Here is a 22,618-nt window from a genome sequence, read left to right as displayed (position 1 = left end):
TTACAACAGATAGATAGAAATTATAACAGATTGATAGATAGATAGAAAAAATATTAACAGATAGAAATGATAACAACAGATAGATAGATAGATAGAAAAATATTAACAGATAGAAATGATAACAACAGATAGATAGATAGATAGAAAAATATTAACAGATAGAAATGATAACAACTGATAGATAGATAGAAAAAATGTTAACAACAGATAGAAATAAAAACAGATTGATAGATACATACATAGATAGATAAAATATTAACAACAGATAGAAATGATAACAACAGATAGATATCGGCAATTGATACCTTTTAATTGCAAACTAAAAAGGTGAGGACATCTTGAGGACATCTTTTGAGAATACCTAGGTCAACTCCTCTAGTAGGTAGGTTGGAAGCCTCATTATTTGTTATCATTTTTTTTAGTTCACCATTAAAAACTCCCAATTTATTTTTCAACTGTCATTCTATAAAAATACAACAAAGCTGAATTTGTCATTCCACATCTTCTGCTGCACACTATGATTTGAGGGATTCCCTAATTTATGACCCTATGACTGATAGCAACACTGAAGACACTGGCAGGGATGTAGCTGAAGTAGCAACATGAAAACCTAACAGAATGGATTTAACTGGTAAAAGTGATGTAACAACTGCTATGGTAGCTTGAATATGACCAAGACTGAACAAGATGATGAACCAGGAAACAGGGCAAAGTTCAAAAAGTTTATAACACCAAGGCAAGGACCCAGAAGGAGGGAACATTCATGTTCAGTGAATGCATATTGGGTTTAAATACCGTATTTATCGGTGTATAAATCTTCTGGTCACTGTTTTAAAGCGGCCGCAGCAGCGGCTGCTTATTAAGTATTAGCAGCACGGCTGCGGCCACTTTAAATCTGTGACCAGTGGCATCTCCTCCCCGCTCACTAAAACTGTCACTTGTTTTCTTCCGCACTATCCACATGTACTGGTGGATAGTGCGGGAGACGCTGATTAAAATGAGCCCTACCTTGTCCGGATCTGCCCTACCTTTTAATCAGCGTCTCCCGCACTATCCACCAGTACCTGTGGATAGTGCGGGAGAAAACAAGTGACAGTTTTACTTTTCATTTTTCTTACATCCCCCCTCCCTCATCATTCCCCCTTTTCCCTGCTTTTTATATATTTTTTTAATTTTACTTTCCTGGCTGCGCTTCGGCACGTCAGCTCAGGCATCAGTGACGTCACTTTTCATTTCCTGTAGTCACCGCAGAAAAATGACATCCCTGATGCCGCACTGAGGAGCTGGGAGAGGACGTCACTCATCTGCTTCACTGACCGCAGCCCGCAAGACAGTCGAAGCGCAGCCAGGTAAGGAAAATAAAAAATAAACTATGAAAAGCAGGGAAAAGGGGGAATGATGAGGGAGGGGAAGAATAGCATACAGTGGTCTTCAACCTGCGGACCTCCAGATGTTGCAAAACTGCAACTCCCAGCATGCCCGGACAGCAGTTGGCTGTCCGGGCATGCTGGGAGTTGTAGTTTTGCAACATCTGGAGGTCCGCAGGTTGAAGACCACTGGTAGGAGGAACATGATGGGGGGATGAGGAGACAGGGGGAAATGATGAGGGGGGGGGGATGATGGGGGGCATGATGAGACAGGTTGGGGGGATGAGACAGGGTGGGGGGGAATGATGAGGGGGGAATGATGGGGGACATGATGAGACAGGGTGGGGGATGATGAGGGACATGATGAGACAGGGTGGGGGGGATGATGAGGGACATGATGAGACAGGGTGGGGGGATGATGAGGGGGAATGATGGGGGACATGATGAGACAGGGTGGGGGGATGATGAGGGACATGATGAGACGGGTGGGGGGATGATGAGGGACATGATGAGACAGGGTGGGGGGATGATGAGGGGGGAATGATGGGGGACATGATGAGACAGGGGGGGATGATGAGACGGGGGAAATGATGAGGGGGGGATGGTTGGGGGACATGATGAGACAGGGTGGGGGGATGATAAGAGACATGATGAGACAGGGTGGGGGGATGATGAGGGGGGGATGGTTGGGGGACATGTTGAGACAGGGTGGGGGGATGATGAGGGACATGATGAGACAGGGTGGGAGGATGATGAGGGGGGAATGATGGGGGACATGATGAGACAGGGTGGGGGGATGATGAGACAGGGGGAAATGATGAGGGGGAATGATGGGGGGCATGATGAGACAGGGTGGGGGATGATGAGACAGGGGGAAATTATGAGGGGGGAATGATGGGAGGACATGATGAGACAGGGTGGGGGATAATGAAACAGGGGGAAATGAGGGGGGAATGATGGGGGACATGATGAGACAGGGTGGGGGATGATGAGGTAAATGTGGCACAGGGACTGATAAAAGGGAAGGAATGACGTGGCACTGGAGGGGACAGGACCAAACTGAGGTGCAGAAGAAGACGAAATTGGGGGGGATGATGTGGCATTTAGTCCAAGCCATTTATTTCACATTTTATTTTTTTTACTTAAATTTCCCTGTTAAAATGGGGGTACGGTAACTAATGGCCATATAACATTATTGGGTAGACAAGCTCTGAAGGAAGAGAACACAGGATTACCAGGCGCTGAGCGGAAAATGTAGTAGTAGGTAACAAAAGTAGTTTAATAGACCATCATGCAATGCGTTTCACAGCACAAACGCTGCTTCCTCAGACATCCATATTATATTATTGGCAGAGGTCAAGTCCTGGGGAAAAAAAAATGTGTGGGAACACACCCAAGATATCCACTCAAGGGCTGGTCCTTCAGGACTCCTGCTAATGGGAACCGTGTTCCTGAAAACCTTGAGCCCTGATTATTGGGTAGCAGAGATATCATGGTAGAATGAGTGTTAATACTGAGTAATGCGCTAACTGATGATGTCATCAGGCACTGTCTATTCTGGCACTGTCAGGCACTGTCTATTCTGAAGAATACAACTATGACAAATATAAATAGTGTTATATAGGTAATTTCAGTAAGGCCATGTTTACACAGCAGAATTTTTGCAGAATGTCACATACCGCAAACAGACGCCAGCAGAACATGCCGGTGCTAGGACCACTCGGAGATGTGCCATCTCTATACATGGAAATGCATTTCCCTGTGGATTATGCAAAAAGAATTGATATGTCAATTCTTTCTGGGGAGGGCAAAACCATACATACCGCCATGTGCACGGTGCAGCAGAATCCTTCTGAAAACAATGGGACTCTGCTGCAACAAATGGGACTCTGCTGAATTTTTCCGCCAGATTATGATTAGAAATTCCATTGTCTTAAAGAAATAGGGAACATGACTTCAATAAGATTAATTTGGAATATATTCAATATTATTAATAGCTATACAGGAAAACAAAAAACATTATATCAGTATTAGAACTGAGGTGAATACATCTAAATATTATTTATAATACAGTCAAAAACAACAACAAAGTTTCTGAAATGTTTTCTTATTAGTAACTTATTAGTAATATGAAATAGGAGAATTGGTTCCACTATGTTGAAATTTTCAACATGGACTAGATGCTGAGTTACACTTAGGACTCTATTCACATAACGCTAAGAGTCTTCTGTCATAGATATACAGTATATCAGAAGATGTACCCAACATATACCTACCACAGAAGTCTGGGATGTGTCCCACGGTATGGACATACAGTAAGATTTGTTGTCCATAGGGTCCTATTGTAAAAACAAGTACCTATAACACGCACCCTAATTTTTCCAAGGAAATTTTGGTAAAAAGTTTTTTTTTACCAAAATATCCTTGGAAAAATGAGGGTGCGTGTGTGCATGCATGTGCAGGTGTACCTCGATAAACTGTTTCTGGTGGCTTCTGCAGTTCAATGATTTAAAGCAAGCGCTTCTGTGGGGCCAGAGTGCCGCTGCTCTATTCCCTCCCCGTCCACGGTTTTATAGTTAAATATCCCGCCGCCGCCACGGCCCAATTCCCTCCCCGTCCCCGTTTTATAGTTAAATATCCCGCCGCCGCCACTGCCCAATTCCCTCCCCGTCCCCGTTTTTATAGTTACATGTGCCCTGGGGACTGCGGTCCTTCATGCTCCGGAGGTCTCCTGATGCCTCCTGGTCTACTGTGCGCCACTCATTGACTGACGAGTGACGTTGTGTTGAGGGCGTGTTGAGGACGTCACTCGTCATTACGGGGACGGGGAGGGAATTGGGCAGTGGCGGGACATATAACTATAAAACCAGGGACGGGGAGGGAATCGGGCAGTGGCAGTGGGACTCTGGCCAGGCAGAAGCTGCTGCAGTTCAATTATTTAAAACGCCCGCTTTAAATCATTGAACTGCAGCGGCTTTTGCGTTGTCACAAACAGTCTATCAGCGTATAACACGCAGATAGACTTTAGGCTAAAAATTTTAGCATAAAAAATGCAGGTTATACGCCGTTAAATACGGTATACTGTGCTATGTATAAAAATATTTATTTTTTCTATATCCTTCTATGTAATATTAAGGTCTGCTTTGCTATTCGGTATCCTGTTTTTGGTATATTAGCCAAGTAGAGACCCAAAGCTGTGGGAGCTTTTCTGGGTGTACACCCTAGGCCTTCATTATTAAAGGGATGTGATCTTACTGAAATACTCTTGGTATGGTTAAGTTACTGCAACCAAGTAATTACATGTAGTCCATTATTCACACCTAAGTCAGTTACCGTGACAACTGCAGTAAAGTACAGATTATTCTCAGCACTCACTATTCTCAGAGAAAGATGAATTATATATAATAATGTGCTTCTTAATGCGTTACTTTTCTATGACCATATCAAGAAATTGAGTATTTTATCAGCTTTAATATTGTAGTTACAAATGACCAATAAACATTAAGGGCTTACTTCATATTGAGACAAATGTTAGAATACTCAGGTTGTTCTTCTACAATGTAAAAATGTACAGATACATACTTTGCATTATATCCATTTTTTGCTTTATTAGAGCGTGTTGTGATAATGTAAGTTCCTGTGTTAGGTAGTTTGCTTATTATAAAGCACTGTATCATTTAACTACATGGAGAACACATATAGCATTGCAAAGTTTAGATTCCTAAACAAATAATAAAATTTACATGTACATATTTCTTTCCTCGGTGCATATTATTGAAATTAATAAAGCATCATGTTACTTACCCACCTGCATGCATAAATACCCCAAAACTGGTGATTACTCCTTTCTTTACTTGAATTGTGTCCACTCTGTGTATGTTACCCCTATTTTTTTTTTTTTATCAACTGGTGCCAGTAAATTAAACCGATTAGTAAATTACTTCTATTAAAAAATCTTAATCCTTACAGTACTTTTTAGCTGCTGAATACTACAGAGGAAATGCTTTTCTTTTTGGAACACAGCGCTCTCTGCTGACATCTCTGTCCATTTTAGGAACTTTACAGAGCAGCATATGTTTGTTATGGGGATTTTCTCCTACTCTGGACAGTCCTTAAAATGGACATAGATGTCAGCAGAGAGCTCTGTGTTCCAAAAAGAACTAATAAGTACTGGAAGGATTAAAGGGGTATTCCAGGATTTTTTTTATTTGGCTATGCTACAGGGGCTGTAAAGTTAGTGTAGTTCATAATACAGTAACAACAACGTACAGGTGTGGAAGACCACACAACAAAATGGTGAATATACCCCAGTTAGAAGTAACTTATGACAAGTATGATCATGTATAAAAATGATTTTATTGAAATATATGGTTTAAAAAATACATATATGTATATCTGAAATCACAGAATCAATTCATAAAAGGTAGTATAAAAATAAAGAATATATATATATATATATATATATATATATATATATATATATATATAAAAGAATAAAATATAAGGTGGATACTGGGGTGAGAAAGCCTGTATGCCAATAGAATAGGTGAAGAGATAAAAAAGTTCCTTGGGAAGTCACGATGCTAGTAGTGAGCTGCAATTAATGGTTATAAATAAGTAAATTGATGATAATAAATAAATTAATATCTACAGGGGTTGCATGCACAAGGTGAGGGAAAGAAAGGGGGGGAAGGGCGTCATGCAGGATATGTGCAAACAAAATGTGCAATACTTGTGGAATTAAATACCACGCAACGGCCGGTGAGGACAAACAAATATATGTGATAAAATTATTAATTAATAACCAAGGCAGAAAACAAATAAGTAAAGCACAACACTCAAGTGAGTTACAACAAGTGCAAAAAAAATTTACCGTGCAAATGAAGTGGACAAGGACCTGAACATGCAACCCAAAAAAATAATAATATTACCTGGGTCACGCAGTATGGTGCTAACAATAAGCAATAACAACCAACAGGCAAATATCAGCAATAATATGGATAGCAGCAGATAGATAGCAGCAAGTTTGAGTAGTGACTAGCAGCAAAGAGTGATATACAAAGAAAAAAACTTTGGTATAGGCTGGCACAGGACTCACCCCAGTCCACCTCCACAACTCCGACGCGTTTCACCGGCCATTGCGTGGTATTTAATACCACAAGTATTGCACATTTTGTTTGCACATATCCTGCATGACGCCCTTCCCCCCCTTTCTTTCCCTCACCTTGTGCATGCAACCCCTGTAGATATTAATTTATTTATTATCATCAATTTACTTATTTATAACCATTAATTGCAGCTCACTACTAGCATCGTGACTTCCCAAGGAACTTTTTTATCTCTTCACCTATTCTATTGGCATACAGGCTTTCTCACCCCAGTATCCACCTTATATTTTATTCTTTTATATATATATATATATATATATATATATATATATATATATATATATATATTCTTTATTTTTATACTACCTTTTATGAATTGATTCTGTGATTTCAGATATACATATATGTATTTTTTTAAACTATATATTTCAATAAAATCATTTTTATACATGATCATACTTGTCATAAGTTACTTCTAACTGGGGTATATTCACCATTTTGTTGTGTGGTCTTCCACACCTGTAGGTTGTTGTTTTAGTTGCTCTTTTAGTGAATAATAAATCCCCTACCCTATCTATATAATATTATTCTATTTTGAGCCCTTGAGGAAAGTCTTTTTCGGTCACACATTCATAATACAGTAGTAAAGTTAGTGTAGTTCAAAATAACAAGGAGGAAAAACAAGTGCAAAAAACAAAAATTTGTCTGGTCATTAACGCCAAAACAACCCGAAAGGGGTTAAGGGATTTATCCTTGTACTGTAAGTGTCTGGTGACAACCTGAATAATTAATTGAAATGCCTGTCATTTGTTTTATTATTTCTCCAAAGCATACAGGCTAATAAATGGCTTAATTGAAAATGGCGCTTTGACTTGAGTATTTTCTTTCTAGGTTGCAATATTCTTCGTATTATCCTGTGTAATTTTACCAACATTCATTATTCTAATAAAAGCAAGGTTTAGTGCACTTCTTAGATCATTTGTTACAGCTGTTTGCAAATAAACTGAAAGACAATACGGGGTATTTATGAAACCTTTTACCCCTTTATTTTGGTTGTGTTTTGTCGCTTTATTTTGGCGTAGTTGTTTTTTTGCGACAAAATTGTGCAACAATTGAAATGGAACATTCTTTAAAAACTGACGGTGCAAGTGGTGATTTCAGTTGATCATGCAGTGGTCAGGAATTTATCATGTGGGACATTTCAGTTTGTCTCATCGTTTGGCGCAACTGCACTAACTGAGGCGCAAAGCTACACCAGGCCTGACTTGGCTTATAAACTGACTGTGGACAGCATGGTTAAAAAGTCACACAAAAAGTCACAGAGGAATCACCATACTAAGTGGAGTGATGAAGTAAGAAATGTGATCAGCACCATATTTATAACCTGCCCTGCGCCATGTAATAAATTTGGTGCAGGTACACAGTTTTCCCCACATTAAAGGGGTATTCCAGGAATTTTTTTTATTTGACTATGCTACAGGGGCTGTAAAGTTAGTGTAGTTCATAATATAGTGTTTGTACCTGTGTGTGACGGTTTTCTCACAATTCTTCTGTGATTTTCACCCCAATATTAGTATACAAAATGACTGTTGTTTCAGATTTTCCCCAGGTTGCAATGCGGCCAAGACCTGACCTCACTAGTCAGCTGATGACAGGGAGCCTGTCTGCTTCAATGGGTGGAGCGATCGCTTGGTGGGAGAGAGATCAATCTGTAACTAATACAACAGCTGTAGGCACCCTGATGGAAAACCACAGGTCTTTTGAATGGATGCAGCACATTTATGTTTCAATGGGTGGGGTGGCTGATGTGTGGGAGGGAGGAAAATGGAATTATGGGATTTGTAGGCAAAAAAGAAAACTCAAACAGGAAATACCAGTTGACAAAAAGCTAGCCACAGTGTTAAGGTGGACTCACAACATAGCCATTTAGCCCCAAGACAGGCGCAAATCCTTCCTAAGAATGTCCATCACTGCCTGTCAGGTACGTACTAAAATCACCTTATGGTGGATAACCCCTTTAAGGAAGTAAAGAAACATTCACCTACACCACTGTTCATGAATACCCCCCCCCCCATGTGTTTGGCCTTCTAGCATGTCTCAAACGTAACACAGTCTACAGAAAGCATAATAATGCACGTGTCTTGTCATTTTCAGACAGATTTATGCACTTTAATTGCTTCAATGCCGGCTTCAATGCCATACACCAAAGTGGCAAATGGTTTGTTGGGTTTACAACATTTCACATTAAATCATTATTTTTGGTTTATATATTTTTTTCTTTTTTCACATTTACCAAACAATAGGGAAAAACTCAGCAACAAAATTAAGAAACAAAAGTATAAAGTAAAACCAGTTGGCTCATCTAAAAACATATTCAGCAAATGCATTGCTGGCCTGAGCTGTGGAAATATTGGAGAGTGAGCTGCTCTCTCCAGTAATCTGGATGACTAAGGTTGAACGCTGCTGTAATTTATAGCTTTCTGTACTCATAAAACTTCTGGTGCATAGAAGCAATCCAGACTGCAGTTGTACATTTTAGAGATGGCACTTTGTTTGCTGTATCCTAATATATTGTAAAAAAACAAACAAACTAAACACATAATATGCATGTAATAGTAAACATTATACTACACCCACACTATTCTGCTAGAGAAATGGATCAAACCACCTTTCCTACCTTGACATTGCACAGAGTGGCAGAACAGCTGTGCACTAGCTTGTAAAAAGAAAATGCAGAGACTGTAAAGATTCAGTTTGATACATACCTACGGCTTTCAGATGTACTGTAAACGCCATCAAAGGCCTTGGCACTTAGATTAGGATCCAGGGTCCGGGCACTTAGGCACCAGGGATTAAATACAGCCTAGGATTGCCATTTTTTAGAATGATAACTATGCATAGACCACAGGGTCAGTGACAGGGAGAGTACAGGGTAAGTTCACCTTTGTCAGCTGATGATCGTCACTTTCTCCTTCCCTGCCCCCTGTCTACATGATAAGAATATTTTTTAGGTTGACCTCATTGTGTCTTTCTATTATCTTGTGGTATCTGAGAATTTCTATTCAGTTCTTCTCATGTCAAGTTAACCTTTCGAGGAATTATGTATGTCATTATGGTTACCAACGAAGGCATAAAACTGGTTTGTTTATATTTATTTTTGAATTAAAGCTCATGTTTAGGGCTGGTTTTACACGGTCACGTTTTTGCATTTGCATTACTGCCACAATTCCCAGCCAGTCCTCTGACATCTGACTGACGCCGTTCCACATGTGTCACAGCGTCTGCACTATGATACCATCATAGCCCACTTTGCAAAGAGCAGGAACACCTGTCTTCTACTATTTGTATTATCTGTCTATTCTGTGATATCTCCACCCTTCTTTATGAAGCCAGCCAATATCTAGTCTATACACCCCCCCCCCCCCCCCCCTTACAGGTAGCTGGCCCCTGCCCACATCTCAATATGACCATTGTTCAACCCTCACTTGTCACCACTCCTCCTTGTATGGCCATACATCCTTCTTCCCTGTAGATCACCATCTCCATTCACAACTTGTAGCATTTCTGGCTTACTTCTAAAGAGGTATGGGGTTTCCTGCTCTGGAGCAGAAGGCGCACAAGACTCTGTTTTATTTTTTGTGGTTACTTTATAATTTAGCAGAGTACAGAATGACATTTGTCATTAAAGGGACCAATCCAATGACATAATCATTTTTAAGATTTACAATTTGTGTTATTTCTTAATCTCTATGCCCTTTTCTGGATTTTTTTGTGAACAGTTTTCTTGTTAAAACAAGCCTGGATGCCAAAAGAGTATGGAAACCTAAGGTGACTTCTAATGCCTGTAGTAATGCGGAGCTGGAATGGTGCTGGTCTGTGGAGGATGGCTTAGGCTATATTCACACAGCAGAATTTCAACATGCTGAATTCTGCACGGATTCCACATGCAGATTCCACATCAAATTAAAGCCCAATAGACTTCAATGGGATTCCGCACTCCCATTCACACTTCAGAATTTCTGCATGCGGATTCCGCACGGAATCTGTTTCGCATTAATTCCGCACAAAATCCGCACAAGCCAGAAACCGCCCAAATTAATGCAGGCATGGAATTGGTGCGGATGTGTGGAAATTCTGCTGTGTGAAAATAGCCTTAGGATATCAACACAGCAACAATCTAGCCTTGGGATGAACAGCTGAATTGTGATAGATGGACTGTTTGTTAATGATACAGTACATTGCCTAACAACGAAAATCTGTATAGGGTTGTTTACTATTATGGTTCTAGAATTAACATAGTGCTATGTGATTAACCTGTTGGGGACGAAGGGGGTATGCATACGCCCTTGCGTCCTGGTACTTAAGGACGAAGGGCGTATCCATACGCCCGTGGGAATTTCGGCCCCCGCCGCACGCCGGGCGGGGACCGGGCCGGGGTGACTGCTGATATCTATCAGCAGGCACCCCGTGCAAATGCCCAGGGGGGTCATTAGACCCCCCCATGTCGGCGATCGGCGCAAATCGCTAGTGAATTCACACTTGCGATTTGCGCCGATTCCGGGTCATTACGGGTCTATGGTGACCCGGTGACCCGGAATAGAAGGGGGATCGCGGGTGTCTAAGACACCCACGATCCCCCTAAAGCGATAGGAGTGAGGTGGCAGAGTTGCCACCCCTCCTATCTCTGCTATTGGTGGTCTAGACGCGACCACCAATAGCAGATATGGGGCGGAGGGGTTTACTTTCATTTTCCCCGTTCTGCCCTCCCACAATAGGCGGGGCAGAACGGGGAAAACGAAGAGGAGCGGCGCCGGAGTCCACTTACCCCTCCGGAGGCAGCGGAGCGACGAGGATCGGCGGCGGCGACGGAGATCTGCGGCGGCGTGCGGCAGAAGAGGACGGCTCCCGGATGCGACGGAAGCCGGTGAGTAGTTGCATAGCAACATCTAGAGGGCTACAGTCTGAGACCACTATAGTGGTCTCTAGACTGTAACCCTCCAGATGTTGCAAAACTACAACTCCCAGCATGCCCAGACAGCTGTTTGCTGTGTGGGCATGCTGGAATTTGTAGTTTTGCAACAGCTGGAGGTCTGCAGTTTAGAGACCACTGCACAGTGATCTCTATACTGCCCTCTAGATCTTGCAAAACTACAACTCCTAGCATGCCCACACAGGCAGTTTGCTGTCTGGGCATGCTGGGAGTTGTAGTTTTGCAACATCTGGAGGTCCACAGTTTGGAGATCACTGTTCAGTGGTCTCTAAATTGTAGCACTCCAGATGTTGCAAAACTACAAATTCCAGCATGCCCACACAGCAAACAGCTGTCTCGGCATGCTGGGAGTTGTAGTTGTGTACCTCCAGCTGTTGCATAACTACATCTCCCAGCATGCCCTTCTGTGATCAGACATGCTGGGAATTGTAGTTTTGCAACAGCTGGAGGCACACTGGTTGGAAAATACTGAGTTAGGTAACAGAACCCAACTCAGTATTTTCCAACCAGTGCGCCTCCAGCTGTTTCAAAACTACAACTCCCAGCATGTACTGACAGACCGTGCATGCTGGGAGTTGTAGTTTTGCAACAGCTGGAGGCTCACTGGTTGGAAAATACTGAGTTAGGTAACAGAACCTAACTGAAGGTTTTCCAACCAGTGTGCCTCCAGCTGTTGCAAAACTACAACTCCCAGCATGTACTGACAGACCATGCATGCTGGGAGTTGTAGTTTTGAAACAGCTGGAGGTTTGCAGGGTACATTCACACGGGCGGGTTTACAGCAAGTTTCCTGATTCAAGTATGAGCTGCGGCACAAATTCCTAGCGGGAAACTCACCGTAACCCGCCAGTGTGAATGTACCCTAAAAACACTACACTACACTAACACCTAATAAAGAGTAAAACACAACATATACACCCCCTTACACTGTCCCCCCCCAATAAAAATGAAAAACGTATTGTACAGCAGTGTTTCCAAAACGGAGCCTCCAGCTGTTGCAAAACAACAACTCCCAGCATTTCCGGACAGCCACTGATTGTCCAGGCATGCTGGGAGTTTAGCAACAGCTGGAGGCACCCCGTTTGGGAATCACTGGCGTAGAATAACCCTATGTCCACCCCTATGCAATCCCTAATTTAGTCCTCAAATGCGCATGGTGCTCTCTCACTTCGGAGCCCTGTCGTCTTTCAAGGAAACAGTTTAGGGCCACATATGGGGTATTTCCGTACTCGGGAGAAATTGCACTACAAATTTTGGGGGGCTTTTTCTCCTGTTACCCCTTATGAAAAGGAAAAGTTGGGGTCTACACCAGCCTGTTAGTGTAAAAAAAAAAAAATTTTACACTAACATGCTGGTGTTGCCCTTTACTTTTTATTTTCACAAGAGGTAAAAGGAAAAAAAGACCCCCAAAATTTGTAACGCAATTTCTCCTGAGTACGGAAATACCCCATATGTGGGCGTAAAATGCTCTGCGGGTGCACAACAAGGCTCAGGAGTGAGAGCGCACCATGTACATTTGAGGCCGAAATTGGTGATTTGCACAGGGGTGGCTGATTTTACAGCGGTTCTGACATAAATGCAAAATAATAAATACCCACATGTGACCCCATTTTGGAAACTACACCCCTCACGGAATGTAATAAGGGGTACAGTGAGCATTTACGCCCCACAGGGGTCTGACAGATTTTTGGAACAGTGGTACGTGAAAATGAAAAATTTAATTTTTTGTTTGCACAGCCCACTGTTTCAAAGATCTGTCAAACGCCAGTGGGGTGTAAATGCTCACTGCACCCCTTATTACATTCCGTGAGGGGTGTAGTTTCCAAAATGGGGTCACATGTGGGGGGGTCCACTGTTCTGGCACCACGGGGGGCTTTGTAAATGCACATGGCCCCCGACTTCCATTCCAAACAAATTATCTCTCTAAAAGCTCAATGGCGCTCCTTCTCATCTGAGCATTGTAGTTCGCTCGCAGTGCACTTGACGTCCACATATGGGGTATTTCCATACTCAGAAGAAATGGGGTTACAAATTTTGGGGGGCATTTTCTCCTATTACCATTGTAAAAAAGTAAAATTTGGGGAAAAACCAGCATTTTAGTGGAAAAATATTTTTTTTTCATTTACACATCCGACTTTAACAAAAAGTTGTCAAACACCTGTGTGGTGTTAAGGCTCACCGTACCCCTTGTTACGTTCCTTGAGGGGTGTCGTTTCCATAATAGTGTGCGATGTGTTTTTTTTGCTGTCCTGGCACCATAGGGGCTTCCTAAATGGGACATGCCCCCCAAAAACCATTTCAGAAAAACTCACTCTCCTAAATCCCATTGTTGCTCCTTCGCTTCTGAGCCCTCTACTGCGCCCGCCGAACACTTGACATACACATATGAGGTATTTTCTTACTCGAGAGAAATTGGGTTACAAATTTTGAGAGGATTTTTTTCCTTTTACCCCTTGTAAAAATTCAAAAACTGGGTCTACAAGAACATGCCAGTGTAAAAAATGAAGATTTTGAATTTTCTCCTTCACTTTGCTGCTATTCCTGTGAAACACCTAAAGGGTTAACACACTTACTGAATGTCATTTTGAATACTTTGGGGGGTGCAGTTTTTATAATGGGGTCATTTATCGGGTATTTCTAACCAGAAGACCCTTCAAATCCACTTCAAACCTGAACTGGTCCCTGAAAAATTCCGATTTAGAAAATTTTGCGAAAAATTGGAAAATTGCTGCTGAACTTTGAAGCCCTCTGGTGTCTTCCAAAAGTAAAAACTCATCAATTTTATGATGCAAACATAAAGTAGACATATTGTATATGTGAATCAATATATAATTTATTTTGAATATCCATATTCCTTATAAGTAGAGAGCTTCAAAGTTAGAAAAATGCTAAATTTTCAAATTTTTCATGAAATTTTAGCATTTTTCACCTAGAAAGGATGCAAGTATCGCCGAAAATTTACCACTAACATAAATTAGAATATGTCACGAAAAAACAATCTCGGAATCAAATTTATAAGTAAAAGCATTCCAGAGTTATTAATGCTTAAAGTGACAGTGGTCAGATTTGCAAAAAATGCTCCCGTCCTTAGGGTCATAATGGGCTCCGTCCCCAAGGGGTTAAAGGGGTATTCCAGGAAAAAACTTTTTTTATATATATCAACTGGCTCCAGAAAGTTAAACAGATTTGTATATTACTTCTATTAAAAAATCTTAATCCTTTCAGTACTTATGAGCTTCTGAAGTTAAAGTTGCTCTTTTCTGTCTAAGTGCTCTCTGATGACACGTGTCTCGGGAAACGCCCAGTTTAGAAGAGGTTTGCTATGGGGATTTGCTTCTAAACTGGGCGTTTCCCGAGACAGGTGTCATCAGAGAGGACTTAGACAGAAAAGAACAACCTTAACTTCAGAAGCTCATAAGTACTGAAAGGATTAAGATTTTTTAATAGAAGTAATTTACAAATATGTTTAACTTTCTGGAGCCAGTTGATATATATAAAAAAGTTTTTTCCTGGAATACCCCTTTAATGAAAATAAAAGCAAGTACAACAAATGAGAAAATTCTGATATAACTTAGATAGAAGGGTTATACATGTGTTACATACTTAGAGTTGGTGTAGTAATCAATGGCATTCCAGAAAGCAATTTCACTTCATTTATTCAAGATGATTCATGATAAATCAGTTGTTAAATGGGCACTGTCAAATCCCAAAACATTTTATATATTGTTACTGATGAAATTAATGACCTTTTGTAATATGGTTGTTTAAATTGTTTTTTTTTTTATATTTTTTTGAATATTTAATAAAGAAAATGGCTCCTGAAAATCCTACCACTAAGGATCCCCATATCTACTGGGACACTAACCAGACCTTCAGCATCAGGCTTGTCCATGACTTATAGACAAGGTTGCATGAGCAGATCCACCAATCACCTCCCACCACCACAAGGAGGGACACGCCCCCTTCACCTGAAAGGATTTCTAACACTGTGAGCTAATGAAAAGAGGGATCATATGTTGTTTGATATTGGACGATTCAAAATCTGGTAAGATATAAATCAGACATGGTTCGGGCAGTATACCGATAATTGGACCTTTTGGTCAAGCAGACCATTCCTAACACTGCCCCAGACAGGATGCATACTGTTCATTGGATTCATGTTGATAAAGGTTTGCTTTACAGAAATGTTTATTTATCAGTATAGCTTTACAGTAAAATGTGTGATTTTTGCCATATCGGATTTTGATTTGCCCAGTATTAACCCCTTAAAGACCCGGGGTTTTTGCATTTTAGTTTTTTCCTCCTTACCTTTAAAAAATCATAACTCTTTCAAATTTGCACCTAAAAATCCATATGATGGCTTACTTTTTGCGCCACCAATTCTTCTTTGTAATGACATCAGTCATTTTACCCAAAAATGTACGGCGAAACGGGAAAAAAAATCATTGTGAGACAAAATAGAAAGAAAAAAAACCCTTTTGTAACTTTTGGGGGCTCCCGTTTCTACACAGTACATTTTCGGTTCAGATGACACCTTCTCTTTATTCTGTAGGTCCATACGATTAAAATGATCCCCTACTTATATAGGTTTGATTTTGTCATTATTCTGGAAAAAATCATAACTACATGCAGGAAAATGTATACGTTTAAAATTGTCATCTTCTGACCCCTTTTTATTTTTCTGCGTATGGGGCAGTATGAGGGCTCATTTTTTGCGGTACCTTTTTTGCATTGATAGGACTTATTGGTCACTTTTTATTCATTTGTTCATGATATGAAAAGTGACCAAAAATGCACTATTTAGGACTTTGGAATTTTTTTGCGCGTACGCCATTGACCGTGCGGTTTAATTAATGATATATTTTTATAATTCGGACATTTCCGCATGCAGCGATACCATATATGTTTATTTTTATTTACACTGGTTTTTTTAGGGGAAAAGGGGGGTGATTCAAACTTTTATTAGGGAAGGTGTTAAATGATCTTTATTCATTTATTTTATTGCAGTGTTATAGCTCCCATAGGGACCTATAACACTGCACACACTGATCTTTTACATTGTTCAATGGTTTCTCATAGGAAACCATTGATCAATGATTCTGCCGCTTGACTGCTCATGCCTGGATCTCAGGCACTGAGCAGTCATTCGGCGATCGGACAGCATGGAGGGAGGTAGGGACCCTCCGGCTGTCCTGTAAGCTGTTCGGGATGCTGCAGTTTCATCGCGGCGATCCCGAACAGCTCCCTAAGCTAACCGGCATTAGTTTACTTCCATTTTAGACGCAGCGTTCAACTTTGAACGCCACGTCTAAAGGGTTAATGGCGCGCAGCACCGCAATCAGTGCCACGCGCTATTAGCCACGGGTCTTGGCCGTTGTTAGAGGCCGGGCCTGACCCATTATGACGCGGGGACACGCCGTGGCCCCGCGTTATAGAACGGGAGCGGGCTCATGACTCATGGGTCCTTAAGGGGTTAAACAATGTGTCATATATAAGTGATGTGCAGAGCTTAATGAAAATCTTGAAACAATTTGAGATGTTTAACAACTGATTTTTACTTCTTGAATAAATGAACTGAAATTGTCTCCTAACGTGCTATTCATTACAACACCATTGTTAGTGTGGCCCAACCAGCCCTTAATAGGCAACCAACCCTATAGTGGTGTGCACAGTCACAAATTTGGATACATACTCAGCATTTCTGAGAAAACTGTGTAAGGGCTCGTTCACACGGGCGGATTTATTTGTGAGATAACAATGTTTGCCCCTGCAAATTTGAAACAGAGCGGGCTCTCTTGGCAGATTTGTGACAACGGAATTTCCAACAATCTGCTGAAGATCCCTTTGTCTTCAATGAGTAGCAAAATCTGCAGCAAAAAAAAAAGGATATGTGAACTGACCCCAAATATGTGTATTTGCATATTTTGCTTCAGATTTTCTACTGATTTTCCTACCCTTTGGCTTGTTAGGCCACATTCACAAAACATAGGTTTTATATGACTTTTCAGGGGTAGATTTGGCACCAAAATCCACAAGAGTAATCCCATTCACATGTAGCATAAGTGAGGGCATGCTGTAGATATTCAGATCTGCATTAGGGCCCTATTCCTCCTGGAAGCCTCCCAGTCTCATACTGGGAGCACATGGTGAATGAGCTTTTTACATCTGTTCCCCCATAGTGCGGTCCTGTTTGGCATCCGTTGCTGCCCCGGCGCTGTGTCTGTGGGGTGGTGCGGCCCAGTGACTGGTTTGAGTGGCTTTGGGGCTGCTCTGCCAGTTGGGTCGTTCCCCCTGTGGTCACTAGTGTTGGGGCCACTCAGTGCTGTGCCCTTTTATGCTAGGGATGCTAGGGACCCACTACTTACAGGTGGCCATGACGTAGCTAGTGGGCTTGCACTTCATGATCATAAAGTACACTAACCACCTGTTAGTTTAATAAATGTTGCTGAGAAGCATTAGATCAAGGTGCATGTTGGGGATGTGCGACCATGTCTTTTTTTTTTTAAGTTGAATTCAGATCTGTTGCATGTCTATTATGTTGCAGATTTCACCCTTTGAAATATGCTGCAAATTGTAAGGCTGCATTCACATTACGTTTAGTCACTACGGCTGCCGCATCTGGCTGGGAAATTTCAAAACCGAGAGCTTCCGTATCCCCTTATCCGGTGGAATACTACGGTTTTAGGCCCGGTCACAAAACTGGATATGTGGCTAAAATGAGCCGACCGGAGTCACTATTTTACTTCGGTCGGCTCATTAAAGTGAATGGGTCCCGGTTTTGACATTTCCCAGCCGGACCCAGCAGCAGTAGTGACTAAACGGAATGTGAATGTAGCCTAATTCATGCAGAATTATCTATACATTTTCTGCTGATATTTGTCAAAATCCACAGCTGAAACTTACCCACAAGCCATATTAGCCATAATATTAACACCATCTGTTGTAACAAGATCAATCTGGGAGCCTAATTGCATATAGAAAAAAAAAAAAAAAAAAAAAAAATATATATATATATATATATATATATATATATATATATGCAAAAATACTGTCAGCCATGTAACAGAAGCATATTGTTTTACGATGTCTTCTCTATGCCGCATAATAACAAGCATATTTGTTACTTGTTGACTCAAAAGGAAGATTACAGCGATTCCAAATAATGTATTCTTAAATCATGGGGAGAACAATTCAATAATATTTGTCTGTATGACTTTGATATCGTCTTACTCTGACATAATTCCAATTTCTGTCATTCCTTTTCATCTCAGCGTATGGATGTATCTTGACTCCCTGAATGCCGCACTTTAAAGCCTTTGTCATAACTGTTCTCCTGTACGGCATGATAAGAGTTATGGGTGCATTGGCAGGGTAATATATTCTCTTTGAAACAGCTTGGTTTCTCTATTTAAATGGGGGATTGAACAGTGAAGAGAAACAAAATTCATGTGCATATCTTTCCGGCACAGAAAGCTTAGTTTGTTCTAATGGCAGTGCTCTTCCCAGCAGAGGCTAGTGCTGTCCTGGGACTTTTATTTTATATACATTAAGTCTTGTGATAAATAAATACACAAACATATATTTGCAAATAACTATCTTATTATAATATTTCTTTGCTTTTATATAACTGGCAATAGTTGGGTTTTTCATACACAGGGTGGGCCATTTATATGGATACAACTTAATAAAATGGGAATGGTTGGTGACATTCCTGTTTGTGGCACATTAGTATATGTGAGGGGGGAAACTTTTCAAGATGGGTGGTGACCATGGCGGCCATTTTGAATCCAACTTTTTCAATAGGAAGAGGGTCATGTGACATCAAACTTATTGGGAATTTCACAAGAATAACAATGATGTGCTTGGTTTTAACATAACTTTATTCTTATATGAGTTATTTACAAGTTTCTGACCAATTATAAAATGTGTTCAATGTGCTGCCCATTGTGTTGGATTGTCAATGCAACCCTTTTCTGCCACTCTTCACACACTGATAGCAACACCGCAGGAGAAATGCTAGCACAGGCTTCCAGTATCCGTATACACTGCTATATACTACTATATACACCGCAGGAGAAATGCTAGCACAGGCTTCCAGTATCCGTAGTTTCAGGTGCTGCACATCTCGTATCTTCACAGCATAGACATTTGCCTTCAGATGACCCCAAAGATAAAAGTCTAAGGGGGTCAGATCGGGAGACCTTGGGGGCCATTCAACTGGCCCACGACGACCAATCTACTTTCCAGGAAACTGTTCATCTAGGAATGCTCAGACCTGACATCCATAATGTGGTGGTGCACCATCTTGTTGGAAAAACTCAGGGAACGAGCCAGCTTCAGTGCATAAAGAGGGAAACACATCATCATGTAGCAATTTCACATATCCAGTGGCCTTGAGGTTTCCATTGATGAAGAATCGCCCCACTATCTTTGTACCCCATATACAGCACCATACCATCATTTTTTGTGTTCCAACAGTCTTGGAGGGATCTATCCAATGTGGGTTAGTGTCAGACCAATAGCGGTGGTTTTGTTTGTTGACTTCACCATTCAAATAAAAGTTTGCTGCATCACTGAAAAAAATCTTCTGCGTAAACTGAGGGTCCTGTTCCAATTTTTGTTTTGCCCATTCTGCAGCACTTGAAACTACGGATACTGGAAGCCTGTGCTAGCATTTCTCCTGCGGTGTTGCTATCAGTGTGTGAAGAGTGGGAGAAGAGGGTTGCATTGACAATGCAACATGGGCAGCACATTGAACACATTTTATAAGTGGTCAGAAACTTGTAAATAACTCATGAAAGAATAAAGTTACGTTAAAACCAAGCACATCATTGTTTTTCTTCTGAAATTCCCAAAAAGTTTGATGTGTCACATGACCCTCTTCCTATTGAAAAAACAAAAGTTGAATTCAAAATGGCCGAATGGCCATGGTCTCCACCCATCTTGAAAAGTTCCCCCCTCACATATACTAATGTGCCACAAACAGGAAGTTAATATCACCAACCATTCCCATTTTATTAAAGTGTATCCATATAAATGGCCCATCCTGTGTATATATATATATATATATATATATATATATATATATATATGTATATTAGTGGGAGAGATGGGCAAAAAGCAGTCTCAGACAGTGACACAGTTAAAATGCACAGCCGTAAACACATTGACATGAAACAAAACAAAAGCCTGCTTGCCTAGCACTAACTAAATTGTCCCTTATTATACAAGTGGCCTATTAATGGCCACTTGACAAAACGAACCTTTGATGTGTTACCTTACACCATTGGCTATTGTCACAAAGTTCATTTTGAGAATGCAGCTCCTGAAACATGTTGGGGGAGATTTATCGAAACCTGTGTAGAGGAACATAGCAACCAATCAGCTCGCTTCTTTTTTTTCCAGAGGACTTTTACATTTTTTTTAAAAAAGCTATCTGATTGTTTGCTATGGGCAACTGCACCACTCTTCTAGGACTTACAGATACATAGTGAAATCCGTAGGTTTAAATATACTACATAATTAGTAACAACCATGTGTGCATAATTACAATTAGTATGAATGACAGGTGCATAATTATATTCACCTTGGAGTGCTGCGGTGAATGTGTTTTTGGAGCTATATATATATTTTAGTATAGTTTGGAGATTTCTGTTGACATGTGCAGTTTATTATTAATATATCTAAAATAGTTGGGTTCTGACATCAGCTCTACAGAAGTGTGAGTAATATTTATCTACATAAGTAATCTGACAAAAGATGGCTTTTGTGTAATGGAAGCAGGTCAACCAATGGCACAAGAAGAGAATGTGGCCCTGGGTGGCCCTGTTGCTGTCACTGTATATGGAGCCATGTTACCAGCCCTGTAAACAGTCCTCCAAACCTTGACATTAGTGCATTAGTTTAAAATACTGAAAAAAAAAATGTAATTACCCTGAATATCCTCTATTGGGCATGTATGCCTGGAGTTGCTATGTCATCTTTGGAATGACTTTTTAATTCCAAACTGTAAGAGTAAAAGTGCCTCCTTTCCATTTTACTGCTCTGATGAGTACATATACTCAAAGTTTGACATCCATTAAATTACTTTTAGGCAGCTTTAAAAGCTTTTATTCAACAGCGTCAATGAAATGATGCTGGGCTATTAGTTTTTATGTACCTTTGTGGTGTAAAGTAGCTTTTTCATGTTCTTTAGTAATACAGACTTGTAGGACAGTTTTCATCTAAGTCTTTGTGAAGCAGCTTTTACGCGAACACTTCATTTGTCTCAGTTAGGTGTAGATGAGTTCACTCATACCATTAAAGGCATTTTCTGGCCCGTCAAAATATTAAAGTAAAGGCTCAAACTAGAATTAAAAAAAAAAAAATGATACTTACTTGCCCCAATCCCCCACCATGTTTATCTTTGAATGGTGCCTGATCCTAGCTCAGCAGAGCTTCATGCTTTTGTTTTGAGATGCAGAAAGCCCCTGTTTAGCCAATCATTGCCTGGGGAAGATCACATTCTCTAACCCCCAAGAATCAGCTGCTGTTGCCTGGCAAATCTGCAGCACTTTTTCCCCTGCAATAACTGCTGCTGGGGAAATTTAGCATTATATCTTGGTCAGGTCAGGGTTGTCAAAGCAAAGGCAGCTTTTGCAAAGTGAAAATAACTTACCTCCACCATCACTCCACTTCTTTGTCTGCTTGGCTGTAGCCATGATGTTACCATATACCCATGTCACCATTGCAGGCACTCACTGCCCTCAGGGATGTACTCCTACGCCCCCGTTTCCGAGTCCTTAAGGACCGAGGACGTATGGGTACGTCCTGTCCATTCCCGGCCCCCCGCCGCTAGCTGCAGGTGAGCCGGTGCCCGATACCTGCTGATATCAATCAGCAGGCATCTCGGCATATCGCCCAGGGGGGTCATAATGAACAATTCCTTCCCAGCGATCTGCGTCGGATTCCGGGTCAATCGGGTCTCCAGTTACCCGGAATTACTGGCTGATCGGGGCCGTCTCTGAAGGCCCCGAACAGCCATAGCCAGCAGGGGTGAGGTGGCACTGGTGCCACCTCACGATCGCCCTGATTTGGGTGTCACTCCCACAACCCGCTCCGCCCCTCTTCCGAAGGACGTGATCGGGTGTGGGAAGAGGACCCCGGCAGCTGGG

The 22,618-nt window shown here is 41.2% G+C and overlaps 1 protein-coding gene across 1 annotated transcript in view; it reads right to left on the bottom strand.

Annotated features, from left to right (window-relative positions):
• SCHIP1 (schwannomin interacting protein 1) overlaps positions 1-22,618 on the bottom strand; it is a 526,606-nt gene that overhangs the window by 238,905 nt on the left and 265,083 nt on the right. The gene's annotated exons all lie outside the window — the stretch shown is intronic.

This window comes from Hyla sarda, chromosome 3 (assembly GCF_029499605.1).
Source record: "Hyla sarda isolate aHylSar1 chromosome 3, aHylSar1.hap1, whole genome shotgun sequence".
Taxonomy (NCBI): domain Eukaryota; kingdom Metazoa; phylum Chordata; class Amphibia; order Anura; family Hylidae; genus Hyla; species Hyla sarda.
This window is presented reverse-complemented; position numbering and strand designations above follow the sequence as displayed.